Genomic DNA, 13,514 nt, shown 5'->3' on the forward strand with positions numbered 1-13,514 from the left:
AGTAGGGAGATTGGATAAGTTTTCTTATCACAAAATTTTTGGCTCTCGCACTTTGATCTGTTCAACTATTCTCTTTCACCGACTAACTTAAATATCGAAGGATTCTTCGTCGGATAACTTCTAACAAACGAACTTGTCTCTACGGGTTTATATCATTGTTTTGTTTAGTGATTCTGTTTATTTTTAGTTAGATTGTGCCGGTGGTTGTTGGAGCTTTGCTAAATTAAGTTATTCTTCTGATTTTATGATCCATGTTTTCTCGAAATCTAAGAATTTTTTTTTTTTCTGTTTTTGTCTTTCTCCTTTCCCTTCACGAGACGGACATGGCTCCAAATGGTCGGCAGCGTTCGTCTCATTGTCTCCATCTCGTCAGCCGAGTTTGTGCCGCATTTGGCGGAAGAAAAGTAAGTTATAACTGGGAATTGGAAAAGAGAGTAAATTATAGGTGGGGATTGGAAAAAAGAGAGCAGGATTCTTCTCTCGTTTGCGCCAAAATGAAGTCTAGTTCTAATAAGAGAATGGAGGAAATTTTTGGGAAGAATATAATTTATTAATGATCACAAGATAATCATAAACTAGCACTTTCTAATAGAGACCGGATGATTGGATCATATTGATATAGTAAAATAATTTCTGAGAGATAATTGATAATTCAAAATTGTAGTGGCAGTTAAGTATTTCTAGCAAACATTTGAGAAGGTGAGAGTATATTTTTCATAAAAATAAAGTAATTGATTTTGGTCCTATAGATGGTTAGCCGGAGACCAGGAGGATTTGGAACTTTTCAGAACCACAAATCATGAGTTTTTGACCTAGTTTTGATTGGGCCCCTGGTGTTTGTTATGCTAGCTGAGGACTTAAATTGTTTATAGACAATCTACAGAAGGAATCATATTAAGTATTTCTGGTGACATATTTTTAGTTTCTCTTAAGGTAGACTGTAATTTAGATAGTTTAGAGCACTACTTGCTGATTGATTGAAATGAAGCAAGAAACAGAAATTGTGGGAACGAAAGAGAATAAGTTAGATTTGAAATGAAGGGAATACATCGATCTTCGTCCATTTTAATTTCATCTCTCTTCGGTGTACCGAATAATTGAATGCACTAAAATAAAAATATCAAAGAAATAAAATAGATCAGAAGGAAGGAATCATATCAACTTTCATTTAATTGTGAAGATAATTGAGATAAACCAATATATAATCTAGAGAAATCAAACCTGTACTCCGGAGAAGAATCCTAATTTGAAGACAGAATATCAAAAAATTCCATTTGGTTCTACGATAAAAGGTTTTTTTAAAAAAATCTATTTAGGGTAGACGCTATTGTAGATCTATGATAGCCTTGCAAGGGAATGTGATGGAGAAAGTTCTCTATTCTCATTTTTTAATGACAATAAACTTTGTATATATGCATATTTGCTTGGAGGACTTGCTCATCCTTGCTTGTTCATTGATGCTTTTTTTTTTTTTTTTTTTGAGTAAAAGAAGAGCGGTGGTGAACCCAACTACTCATCTAAAATTTTATTCAAATATAGAGATAAAAAGAATTACGGGGATGTGGTAAAGGATATAACAAAAAGAAGTAAAAATATACAGGAAGCCAAAAATGAAAAAGAGAATGCCCAATAGATAGTATATAAACACTCGATACAAAAGCTCAAAAGTACTCACTTTCAAGAAACAAAGGGATCAAAAATTAAGAGGAGACTTAGAAAGAGTAGTATCCATTCTCAAAAAACATCAGCAGCAACTGGATCATCAGGAAATCACCATATTGCCATACCTTCATCATTGTCTCCAATCAAAGAGAATGCACAACAGATCATGAAAAATATTCAATATAAGAGCTCAAAAGCACCCACTTCCAATAGATAAAAAGATCAGAACTAAAGAGAAGACTCAGAGAGAATAGCATCTGTTTCAAAAAATAAAACAACAATTGGATCCCATAGGAATCACATATTGTCATTTCTTTATCCCTGTCTCCAACCAAAGATTCATAAAGAAGGAAGAGAGAGCCAAAGAAGTAACGTCCTGAACAACCTAAAGAAATCTTATCAGAAGTAGTGACCATGGCAATAGCACCATTTGAAGTGATAGCAAGGTATTTAATTTTGTTCCACAACAGGTAGAGGCCAAGCAGAGCTTGTTGTTTATAGATCATGGACTATTTGTTAAGAAAATGAATTATGTTTATGATCACTAAGTGAGGTCAGAAGATTTATGAAGGAATACTTTGTTATTCCTTTCTTTCTAGCAACATCAAATTATAGCTGTAATCAACATGAAGGCAACTTGCCCTAAGTTTTTGGAAAAAGAGCTATATCTCCAACTTCCAATAGGATGAGTAACCATCAGCTGGTTATAGAGTAAATTCTACACAGAGACAACAAAGGAACAAAAAATGAAAAGATGTAGACCAACTCAATTGAGTTGTCATAGAGGGGACATCCACCCATAAAGAGGCTAGATTTTCTTTGTAAAATTTCTCTGATATTAAGTTTATTAAGTAGGCTAAGCCAGAGACAACATCTTACTTTAGAGGGAATATTAATCTTCTAGAGCGAGCTAGTAACCTTTCATTTGGCACCTCTCAAATTTATAAAATTGTAGAGTGAAGCGGTAGAGAATTAACTAGAGAATAAAATTTGTCATTGGATACTATCAGAATCGGAGGTGAACTGAAACCTCTCAAGTGCCTCTTGGAGAGTGGTCAATTCAATGTGTGCTGCCTGAGACAGATTAGAGCCTACTCTAAGGTTCTAAGAATTAGATCTAGAGAAGTATAATTTGACTGCCATTTCAAATTTTAAATAGCAAGCTTGATAAAGATTTGGAAGAGTCTCACAAAGTGGAGAATAAAAGATTTAAATGTCCTTCCAAAACAAAATATCAAATCCATTTCCAACCATAAATTTGAGACAATTCTAGAAGGATAGGGGGCTCTTGATAACCTCATTTCACACACTAGAACATCTACATCATAACCTCCAAGTAGTAGAAAATTTAACTTTTTTGAAGTAGATATACCTCAGAAGTTTCTTTCAGAGACTATGATCATGATTGAGTAACCTCTAACCCCATTTAGCTAGAAGAGCTTGGTTGAAGGATTTCAAGTCTTTGACACTCAGATCTCCCTCTTCTTTATTGATGCAAACTTTATTCCAACAGACCTTGCGAGACAATCCATTAGTAATATCCTTTTCCTTATAAAGAAAGGATCTACAGATGCGATCAATTATTTTGATAAGCCATGAGGATAACTTGAAGAGAGGTATATGGTAGATAGGAATAGAAGATGAGACAGAGTTCACCAGAACTAGCTGCCCACCAAAAGAAAGAAATTTGCTAATCCAAGTAGCAAGTCTTCTTTCAACTTTGAGCAGTAAAGGCATCTAATTAGATTTTGTTAATTTTGAATAAGAGGGAGACCAAGATAGGTAATAGGCAAGAAAATAAAGGTGCAATTCAACCGTGAGATATGAAGATGAAGATCATCGACTATGAGAGAACCAACCAGGGCAATAGTGCCTTTTTAGAAATTAATGGATAATCCAGAAATAAGCTTGAAAGAATAGAGGATGAGTTTTAAAATTGTGATCAAATCTTTATCAGCCTCGGAGAAGATTAGGATTTCATCAGCAAATTGAAGAATACGAATTTCACCCTCAATCCAAGAGGTACCAAGACCATGAAAAAGATTGCAAGAGGTAGCCTGATTAAGAATCTTCATTAAGATGCCTACAGTAAAATAAAGATAAAAAGGGATAGAGGGTCTCTTTGACAAATGCCACGATTGCACTTGATCCAAATCCCCCACCTCACCATTAACACAAATAGCAACTTTGGAAGAACATAAGACATTTTCAAGTTAGCCAAGCCATCTATTAGGAGAGTCTCTATGCTTGAGAAGTGAAATAAAATAATTAAGATCAAGCCTATCAAATACTTTACTGAAATCAAGCTTACATAATATTCCTTTTATGTCAAGATGCCTTGCATGATAAAGGGCCTTATGAGCATAGAGGATATTATCTAATATCGACCTACCTTGAATATAAGCAGCTTGAGCAGGATCGATTAAAGAATCCATAAAAAACTACAATCGATTAGCAAGCGTCTTAGAGATAATTTTTTTTGTAGCTATGAATTAAGCTAATGGGTTTAAATTTAGAGGGATGAGGTGCTACCTCTTTTTTGGGAACAAGGAATAGATTTCTCCCCATCATAAAGGATAAGTAGTCACAAAAAAAAAAAAAAAAGGTTGAATTTTGTTGAACGGTCACAAGAAAGTCACTTTAGTGGCAAGCAAGATCATAATTTCTTATCACGGCATTCGAATCATTAGGTATTACCTTTTCATTTGCCAAAGAATTGTACAAAAATTGGCATCATGGAGTTGAGACATACGTAGAAACCATTTATATAAAAAAGGGACATTTCAATCTCACTTTGAATTCACAAATTGTGGCAAAATGACTCATCACAGTCTTTGCAAGGTTCGATTAATTTGTAAATAAAAGAAAATGTTGCGATCACTTCTCAGATATTGTTTGGAGATTGGCTCGAGCTCATGAGTCTTGACCTAATGTAATTATCTTGTGTCATAGAAGAAATGAGTCACACCAAAGTTGAGTCATATAATGTTAAGTGTGTTTAGATCCTCTTCAATCCAACAGGATAGGATCCGACTCCTACTCATGTTGAGCTGGGGTGCCAGTGGTGTGCTAAGCCCATTTATACTGGGCCGCATTTGTGTCCAACCACATACTCCTCCCTGTTTCCACGCCACTGAGAAATATGAGCGAGTGAGAGAGAGAGAGAGAGTAACTTATGCAAAAAGACGGTGGATATTATCATCCACCGGCTCTAAAGGCAGTCACCCAATTTAGGGTTTGGCCTGGTCGCCGTCGCTCTCTCTCTCTGTTCGGCAGGTGTGGCTCCATAGCCTTGTATCACCAACTTTCTTCGCTCTTGTTCTCCAATTCATTTGCTTTGTTATTCTCCTCTTATTCCCGTTTAATGGATAAAGAAGGGCCTTCACAATCCCGGATAAACTCTCTTAGTGTTAATCCGATACACACATGGCCGAAAGCGATGGTGGGGATTTTTCTCTATCTCATACCGCCCGATTTTCTCTCCATCCAGGAGGCGTTTCGTTTACTATGACTTCTCCATACATCATCTTCATCTTGGTATCACTGTTTCAATTTTTTTTTTCTTTTATTCCTTCTCTCTTTCTTTTTTAAAATGCTGATTTTTTCGAGGTTTGCTATTTGATTCCTCCTTGCAAGCAATTCCGAAACGTAGTCCTAAATGACCTCTTGGTCCAGTATTTATTTTTTTTTCCAAATATAAATTGTAGAGTCGTATTTTCTCGTAGCTCGGTCGTGGGATTCTTTTTTTTTGTTGTTGTGTGTGTTATATATGTGGTAGATTCGTTTGATTTTTGGATCGTATCAAATTTAATGGGAAGCTTTCCCAGCTTATGATACACTTGTTATGTATCTAGGTTTTAAGTAAATGTCCATTTCGGTTCACTTGTTTAACACGTTCGACTAAGTCAAATATAATCCTTTTTCTTTTCACTGCGATTCTTCTTTACTTGGTTTCCGATTTGAATGCTTTGTTTCACATTAGCATTCAAATATCATAGATAAAAAATGGCCAGTTTCTGAATCCTAAGATCTGTATCACATTAACAGTGAAGGGCCTCCTTTCCCTGATCCTTTTGAACTGGTTCTGCTACTCTCGCATATTGTTTCCAATTAGCTAATAATTGGCCTTCATAATCCCAGATAAACTTGTTCCAGTAGTTTTTCTGATTCATGGAAGGCCAAAAGTGACGATGGGAGTTTCGCTGATAGCACCTTCTTTCTTGTTCGCTATGGAGGTGTTTCATTAGTAGCTTGCCACACATTACCATCATCTTTTTCTTTCTCTTTAGTGAAAAAAGAGAAAATTGAGGGACAAAATTTTGCTGGAAGTCTGGTTAGTTACATTTGTTGCTTCACTTTCATATGGTAGACTGCGTGTTAACATTTTATTTATTGTTTCTGTAACAACATCTGTGTCCACCCATCGATTTTGTCATGTTCCCTGGAAATCTTGTCTTTGATTTTTGCCATTGCTGATGGATTTCAATGCTGATTTTGTGTTGCTTTAAATTTTGGAGGATGCTGTGATATTTCTTCTCTATTAGATACTCTATCTCCTGTTATTATTATCATTGTTGCTGTTTCCCCTGCCGTGCTTCATGTTTTAATTCCAAATGCTATTTCATTGCGACAGCTACCTTTAGATGTAAAATTCATTCGCTGGTGTTCTTGTCGTGGTCTTTTCTTTGTGTAAAGATTGTGCTTTCAGTTTTGCTCTTGCAGGTTTTTCCAGTTCTTGCTTTTCCCCATGTTATCTATTTGACTTGTTTTTATCAGATCAAATGCCATAATCAGTTTTTGCTCCATGGGTAATTGTATTTTTCCTGCCAGTGAGTTTTCTCTTTTCCTTTTGCATAATCTACATTGCAAGAAGGATTTGATTGCAATGTTGTAAGTCTTTTTCGGGGTGAAGCTTGTTGTTTTTAAGATCTCAAAAATTCACTTAATTGCTCAGCCAACAGTTTTTTTTTATCTTGATAGCATTCATATAGATTATTTTGAAGTCATAAACTTGTTGATTTTAGAATATTTTAGGAAAAAAAACCCTTGTTAGATGTGATTGGCACCAGTTGTTATGACTTTTTATAATCTAACATTTGATTTATGGTTTTTGCTTTTTTTTTTTTTTTTTCCTTTGACAATATTTTAGGTCCTTCAAATTTGGTGTCCTTTTATAAACAAGCAAAAGCTAGATTGTTAAGTGCTGACATCCGTTTCACTTCTCTGTACCTCATTCGTGAAACCAAGATTATTATGGTTGATAAGCCTAGAATTATATATTCTGGAGATCTCTTTCTTATGGGCATTGAGTTGTCTCCAAGCTGTCAGTTTTATTGAGGTACAAAATGATGTTTTGATTTAATTTGTGGGCTGGAAACATTAAAACCAGTTAATTCTTTGTTCATACTTTTTTTTTTTTTTTGACATGCTTGGATCAAAAGCAGCAACCTAGTTTTTTTAATTTATATGGAAATCATATACTTCAACATGGTATTTATTTTGAGGCATACTCTATGCATAGGCAGGAGGCTTCCAAAATAAAAATCTTTGGTTTGTAGGGCATTTCATAGGCTGCTTATCATTTTCAAAGGTGTATATCCCTTCAATTTAGGACCATCTTTAGCATGGATATGTTGGAAGTCCAGTCACTCTAATTCGGTTGTATATAACCAAGTTCTGTCTCTCATTTTTCTATCATCAGTGGTTGTTTATGTCTGTGCATGGGACATGTCAAATGTCAAGATCAAGCCAAAGCTGCCCAGTGCTTGTAATCTATGCTATCTTAGCTAGAGACATCTAATGAATCCTATGTTACTAAATCTTGATATTATGTATCAGGACTAAACAAGGCAAGGCTAGCCATTTCCTTGTTTACACACACCAGACTTGTTGCTGGAAGGAAGAAGCCTATGTGCTAGATGTACATACAATTTTCTAGCTATATGTATCCTCTAGACCTTACTCATCATTCTATTTGGTCTACCCTTGTGTTTTAAACTTGGCATTGGGAATCATCTAAATATTGTAGCTGCTTTAGAATTTCTCGAAACTCTGGTGGTACACATAGGTATCTTTACCGTCGAATTTGAGAAATTTGCCTCCCCTCTTCTAACCCGAATTTGATCCCACATTGTTCACAATCCAAGTTAAACATGTTTTCGCATAGCAAGGTTCACACTGCAATCATCATCTATCATGGTCTGATAAATCTCCTTCCACACTGTAGTTCAAGCCCTTCCTGTTTCATGAGAATCTCTAACTTATCCACAAATTACCTACCAAAGAAAATAAAGAAAGAAATAAAAGAAAAATCGGCTTTATTCCTTTCCCCTCCACCTCCCTCTCTCTGGGTATGCATGTTATCTGGACACTTGTATGTAACTCCCAAATGCTGTATCAGATATGATATTTGTCTCGAACACTTAGACATTGTGATGTCTTGCAGGATTTCAAGACTGCTGGAGAGCAGGACTCTTTCAACAACTATTTTGATCCTCCGCTTTGACATTATAAGATATTATTTGTTATTTTCCGTAGATTGGTCAATGATGTAGGTGTTAAAATAATTTTGCGAAATATTATTTTCTTATATTGTTTCAATTAATTGGGAAGTTTGGATGATAAACATGTACATCACAAGCCCTTATGCTTTTTGATATTTAAATATATAATTTAGTTAATATTATATTTTGTGTTCCATATTTCTGCATCTCTTTTTTTTTTTTTTTTTCCCTCTCACCAAATCGGATACTTTAATACGCATCTTGAGGCCAATTGCGGTATTCACCCGCCTCATTAATTACTTTTAACACCAAATTGGTCACTTAATCCTTGCAACGTGCTAACTTTTAACACCAGTTACCCTACCCTTCTTAACAGCTTCAAGTAGATGCATGGTTATAACTTGTGACAAATAATTATGCACATAAATTACTTCCAGGATTAAAGGTAATTTTGCAAGTCAAAATCTAGACTATTGGTGTGTGTCTCTTGAGGGACGATGCTAAACTTGAGCATTCACAACTTTGAGAGGCTATCAAACTGGTGTGCAAAGTTCACAAATTTATAAACAAAAGGAAGCTCTAAGATGTGCACCAAGTCTATTGTGATTGGATAATTGTCCCATTTTATCCAGAGCCATTCATTATTGAGAGCTTCATTGAGCTGCCACATCAATGACAATAATTTAATTCGTTGATCTTCTTGCAAGCGCCTCCCTTGTGGTTTGAGCAGCCGCTCAAACACTTGCCATTGCATACAATATCTGATTTTACCCAAAAAATAAAAGTAAAAAAATATGGGTATGATTATCCGTGCAGATCCAGAGCTATGCATGAAGGGATAATACAAAGAATTAGAAAATATTTTTTTGGGTGGAATTAAAAATAAAAAAAGGTTGAGAAAGAGAACAGGTGCATCTTTCATGGGTTGGTTCTCTGTGCTTGCCCATGCAAAGTATTGTATGCTTCAATTGTGTTATGAAAAAAAGGTCTCTTTATTTTACTTTTTTTTTAATATTTTATTTTGTATTTTAAAAAAAAATATTTTATTGGAAAAAAAAAATTTCGATACCATATAAGCTAGAGTCTCTCTTAATTCAAAAGATGTGAGACTAACGGTGTCATTTTTTTACAATAATAGCCTCTCAATTAACGAAAACTGTGTGCATGGGCAAGAGGAAGATTCTATGATGGGTGCTAATATTGCGGCTAAGAGCTTGTGGCTCGAGTGGATGGGATGGATCGATTCTTCATGCTCGCTCATATGGGATATTGTCTATTTTGGTCGGTCCATAACATAGGGCATCTAGTATCTTGTTTCCTTCACCATCGCACACACTCTCTCTCTCTTTTTTTCCTTTTGAGAAAGCTTCAAAGTTCTTGTTTCATCGACTTCTCTCACTTTTAGTGAGAGAGACAAATGGATTGTGGAGTGTTAAATGATAAAGGCCGAAGCACTAACCACTTAATCATATTGTTTGAATCTCTATTTTTTCATTTGAATTTTTTTTATTTCTTTTTTTTAACAATTCTTATTTTTTTGAGGTATTGACTGACAATTGTTACACACTTCACAGTATGAATATACTCTTCTTTTGTTTAAATAATGCCACCTAGGAGAAAAACAAAAGTTGTGAATCCAATTTGGGATCATTACAAAAAATTTGATGATGGTGAAGAAGGCGACGGAAATTAATTACATCTTATATGCAATTATTATAAGAAGAGTTTTTGAGGAGGGACTAATAGAATGAAAAATCATCTTATGGGTACAAGTAATAATATTTCTCCTTGTGCTCAAATTTTCGAAGAGATTCAATTTTTTTAAAATAAATTATTGGAAAAAAAATTTGAGAAAATTTTAGTGATACTGTTGAGTATTTTGAAGTAAATGAGCCAATTGCAAAAATAAGAAAGGGCACTATAAATTCATTGGTGATGAAGGGGAGGGGGGAATGTACCTAAACAGCGGACAATGAATGAAATGGTAAAAAAAAAAAGGAACCAGTGGTTAGGGATATTTGTAGATTTTTATATGGACACGCATTGACCTTCAATTTGATCAAAAATCCTTTATTTGCTCCAATGATAAAATCTATTGGTGAGTATAGGAGGGGATTAAAACTCTTCTCTTATCATGAAGCTTGAGTTACTTTCTTAAAGGAAGAGGTTGAAAGTGTTAATAAAAGTTTGATGAAATATAAAGATGAGGGAGAAAAAAGAAGATATTCAATCATGTCTAATGGTTGGACTGATGGAAAAAGTGAGTCTATTACCAATTTTTTTGTGAATTGTCTAAGTAGGAATGTGTTTCTCAAATCATTGGATACCTCTGGTGTTAGTAAGAATTTAAATAAGTTGTTTGAATTGCTGGATTGCTTAGTAGAGAAGATTGGAGAGGAAAATGTAGTTCAAGTGGTGATAGATAGTGCCTCTACTTATATTAATACGAGTAGACTCTTAGAAAAAAATTGAAAGCATCTTTATTGGTTTCCATGTGCAACCCATTATTTAAATTTAATATTTAGTGATATTAGAAACATTCTAATTTTTTTAATAGACTTGGCAAGGCAAGACGAATTGTAGTTTATATTTACCGTCATACTTGGGTTCTTAATTTATTTAAGAAATATTTTAAAAATAAAAAATTAATAAGACCGATGGTTACTAAATTTGCCATGTCTTATCTCACTTTGAAAAGCATATTAGATAGGAAGATTGCTTTAAGATCTATGTTTGCTTTAGAAGAATGGCCAAGAAGCACTTATGCATATAAATTTGAAGCTAGTAAAGTTTAAAAAATTATATTGAGTGATAACATATTTTAGAAAGCGACAAGATATTGTTTGAAGTATGTCCTTCATTTAGTAAAAGTGTTAAGATTTGTTGATGGAGATACAAAACCGGCTATGGGTTATATTTATGAAGCAATAGATAGAGCAAAAGAATAAATTCGCAAAAATTTTAATAATATTAAGAAGAGATATGATAGGATTTAGAGATAATTGACACTCGTTGGGATTTGCAACTCCATAGAGCATTGACCACTCCATACGGTAGATATTATCTTAATTTCAAGTAAGTCACACTTAATTTTTAATTTCTATTATTTATTAATAAATTTTATTATTTTTAAATTTTAATATATTTTTGATTTTTTAATTTTTAGGTTTCAATGTAATCCTAATTTTAATGTCGGATGTTGAAGTAAAAATTAAATTATTTAAGATAATTAAGAGAATATTTCTAGATGTTAAGACAAGGTCATCATTCATTCGTAATCGATAAATTTAGGAAAGCTGAAGATTTATTTGGAAGGACATGATAAGAATAAAAAATAATTAAATAATTATAATTATAAAGATAACCTAGAATTTGTGAAATTTGCCTCCCCTCTTGATCCCACATTGCTCAAGTTAAACTGTTTTGGCATGGCAAGGTTTACGTAGCAATAATCATCTATAAGGGTCTGATAAATCCCCTTCCACAGTGTAGTTCAGCCCTCCCTGTTTCACGACAATCTCTAACTTATCCCAAGTTACCCACCAAAAAAGAAAAAGAAAGAACCGCTTTATGCTGTATCAGATATGATATTTGTCCAACGCTTCGGCATTATGATGTCTTGCAGGGACTCCAACAGCTCTTTTGATCCTCCACTTTGATATAAGATAGTATTTGTTATTTTCCGGAAATTGGTCGATGACGTAGGCATTAAAATAATTATATAAAATATTATTTTAATTGAAAATTTGGATGAGAAACATGCACATTAAAAACCTTATGCTTTTTGATATTTAAACAAATGACATATAAATATATAAATATATAACTTAGTTAATATTATATTTTGTCCTCCATACTTCTGCATCTCATTTTTTTTTTCCTCTCGGCAAATCGGATACTTCAACACGCATCTGAGTCCGATTCTCGTATCCCCCGCCACATTAATCACTTTTAACACCAAAGTGGTCACTTAATCCTCGTTCTTGAAGCAACGTGCCAAGCCCTCGCTCTTCAACGGACGTGCCAGTTGCCCTACCCTTCTTAAAAGCTTCAAGTAGATTAATAGGAATAATAACTTGTGACAAATTGTGCATAGAAATTACTTCCAGAATTGAAGGTAATTTTGCAAGACAAAATCCAGACTATTGGTATCCGTCTCTCGATGGACAGTACTAAACTGGAGCATCCATTTGATCTTATTTATCTAAATCAACTTTGAGAGGCTATTAAACTTGGGTACAAAGTTCGCAAATTCATAAACAAAAGGAAGCTCTGTGATTAGATGGTTGCCCCAGAGCCATTCATTATTGAGAGCTGGATTGCGCCGCCACATCAGCATTTACAATGACAATAATGTAATCGGTTGATAATCTTGCAAAAGCCTCCTTTCTGGTTTGAGCAGCCACTCAAACACCTGCTATTGCATTCACTATCCTGGCAATTAGGGGTGTGATTATCCGTGCAGCATCCAAGTCTGTTCGGAGCCACAGAATAGGCTGCATCAATATGCAAAAGTTTCACGTAAAGTATGCATGAAAGGATAATACAAAGAATGAAAAAAAAAAAACCCAGTGGAAGGGGAAAAAAAAAAAGTTGAGTAAGAGAACAGATGCATCTTACTTTATGTGCTCGAAACAAACAGAACAAAAATGGTTTTAGGTTGTGAAGATTACCGTTTGGAAGAAGAGAAGTATCATACCTGTTGCAACCGATACTACCATGCACAGTATGAGAAAGACAGCCATTCTAGTATGAGACATGGTGCAGTTTGTAGCTGCTACTTTTGGTCCTCTCTCTTTGGATTCTTTACGTTAATGCTCGCTTCCAATGGATAAAAGTATATATAATGGTGAGACTACTCCTAAGACGGAATGTAATTTGTGATCCACAAAATATGGAATGCAGCAATTTTCGAAAGATGGTGACTTTACAAAATTCACCAGCATATAACTTGCCCGATCAGCAATTTGTGGTCCTAATTTCTTCCCTTCCCTATTTTCTTATCTTTCTTTTTTTTTCTTTTCATATTCTTTTTTTTTCCATATCCCTTCCTTTGCTTCTTTCTTTGTTACCTATTTCTTCACTATTTTTTTTTCTTTCTTATTTCCTTCCTTTCATCCTTTTCCCTTCTTTTTTTTTTTTTCTTTCCTTTTTCTTCCTCTTCCTTTCTTTTTTGCTTTTCCTGTATAGATGGTTTCAGAGTTCTGATCTTATCTAGATCCCATTTGCTCGTAAGAATGAGATGGAACAGGTGAGACGCCCTCCATCCTACCAGAACTTACAGCTTGATCATATTACTATATAAAAAAATTATTTTAGAAAATAATAACTGAGATCTTATATCTAATA

General features: G+C 34.3%; 1 long non-coding RNA gene and 1 other non-coding gene across 2 annotated transcripts; both read left to right on the plus strand.

Moving 5' to 3' along the window:
• Nucleotides 1-4,796: 4,796 nt before the first annotated feature.
• Nucleotides 4,797-8,347, plus strand: LOC105056474 (uncharacterized). The gene is made up of 2 exons (XR_012138629.1): nucleotides 4,797-7,000; nucleotides 8,108-8,347. It is a non-coding gene; the product is annotated as an uncharacterized lncRNA (long non-coding RNA).
• On the plus strand, nucleotides 5,796-5,926 carry LOC114913062 (small nucleolar RNA snoR83). Its single transcript, XR_003799088.2, has one exon. It is a non-coding gene; the product is annotated as a small nucleolar RNA snoR83 (small nucleolar RNA).
• Nucleotides 8,348-13,514: the final 5,167 nt, after the last annotated feature.

This window comes from Elaeis guineensis, chromosome 2, assembly GCF_000442705.2.
Source record: "Elaeis guineensis isolate ETL-2024a chromosome 2, EG11, whole genome shotgun sequence".
Classification (NCBI taxonomy): domain Eukaryota; kingdom Viridiplantae; phylum Streptophyta; class Magnoliopsida; order Arecales; family Arecaceae; genus Elaeis; species Elaeis guineensis.